Source organism: Pleurodeles waltl, chromosome 11 (assembly GCF_031143425.1).
Source record: "Pleurodeles waltl isolate 20211129_DDA chromosome 11, aPleWal1.hap1.20221129, whole genome shotgun sequence".
NCBI lineage: Eukaryota > Metazoa > Chordata > Amphibia > Caudata > Salamandridae > Pleurodeles > Pleurodeles waltl.
Window position 1 is genome coordinate 940,531,374 of NC_090450.1, and position 1,671 is coordinate 940,533,044.

General features: G+C 46.3%; 1 non-coding gene across 1 annotated transcript; it reads right to left on the reverse strand.

Annotated features, from left to right (window-relative positions):
* Positions 1–1,016: 1,016 nt before the first annotated feature.
* Positions 1,017–1,089, reverse strand: TRNAK-UUU (transfer RNA lysine (anticodon UUU)). Its single transcript has one exon. It is a non-coding gene; the product is annotated as a tRNA-Lys (tRNA).
* Positions 1,090–1,671: the final 582 nt, after the last annotated feature.

Genomic DNA, 1,671 nt, shown 5'->3' on the forward strand with positions numbered 1-1,671 from the left:
CAGAATATTGTCAGAAAACATAGCCTGACATTTGACTTTTGTCTTTGAACGCACTGCAAACATGATAAAATAAACACAAAGAGGCATATTTATTTAGGTTTTGCATAGCCCTTGCACCACGCAAGGGTGATGCAAAACCTACGTCTGATTTATCAAGCCATGCAAGGCACCCTTGCATGGCCCTGCTTGGCTTGATACATCCAGAGTAACCGAAGGCAGCACGAATCGCTGGAGGCGCTCCATGGGTGGAGCATGGGTGTTCCCACGCATTCACCCGTTGAGTCTGGCACATTCCCAGATTTACCATTACTTGTAGACCAGGGAATGCATCAAAATGCGACGCCTCTCCAAGGGAGGCATAACAACGAGAAATATGTTTATTTCTTCTCGTTTTTTCCTCTTTGTTGTATGATGCATTCTGCAGCACACATAGAAAGAGGAAAAAGCCTCCCAGGATTGTTTTTGTGCAGGAACGTGTCCCGTCTTGCACAAAAACAATCCTGTCTGCAACGCAGGCACCCTTGCACATTGTGCAAGGGTGCTTGCGTTGGCGTTAGGCAGCACATTGTGCGCTAGCACTGGGAATAGAGAGGAATGCACCATATAATGAAAAATATGGCACATTCCTGCCCTTTCCCTATCACGTAGCACAGTGCAGCACTGCGTCTTGCTGCGCCGCGTAATTTCTTGATAAATGTGCTCCAGAATGTTAAGTCATCTTTATTACTCATTCACCCTCAGAACTCCAGAATGGTTATTCTTGTCAGTGCTGAAGCACACACCACCGTACCCCAACTTCCAGCGCCTGTGGGTTGAATGTCATCTGGAAAGTGGTTACACACTAATGGGCATAGATGTTGTCACCAGATGAGAAGTGCAATTCTATGAGTTCTGCCCAATGCCCTACCTGCTGCTATACCAAAGGCCCTACTTTGTTTCCAGCTCTGTCATTGCTCTTCCACAATGGTTACTCCCTGCCTAGGTTTAATGCCCTTTTTCAGCAAAAAAGTCAAGCTCACCCCAGGTGGGACTTGAACCCACAATCTCTGGCTTAAAAAGTCAGTGCCTTGACCATTAGGCCACTGGGGCATGGCAGACTGAAGCACTAGGGCATAATACAGATGTAGCAGTGTTAGGGGTTACTTGCTTTGCAGAAGAAATCCATTTTGAGACGTCATCATCTCATGATGAGATGGCTCTCTGGGGGTGTGGAGCACAAGGAATCAAGGGCACAAGGGAAGGGACCAAAGAGACAGCACTTGTTTAAATAAAGCAGTAAATGAAGTTGCTGAGCAGGCTTCAGCTGCAGGGCACCATGCTTTGTATACAATACAGAAGTGTATCGGCCCAAATTGAAATAGGGAAAAATCCTGGCCAGCCAGTGCCAACAACCCTTAAAGTTAAGCAAAGGGAAGAAGCTGAGCCAACATCTTGTCGGGCCAGAGCTGTAAAGCAGAAGGAGACCCTTGTTCCCCAGGACTGAAAAAAACAATTGGTTACTTCATCACAGGGGTTCTTCATCACAGGGGTTCTTCATCACAAGAGTTTTTCATTCCAGGGGTTCTTCATCGCACTGCTTTTTCATTACAGAGCTACTTCATCACAAAGTTCTTCATTGCAGGGGTTCTTCATTACAAAGGTTCTTCATTGCGGAGGTTCTTCACCACAAAG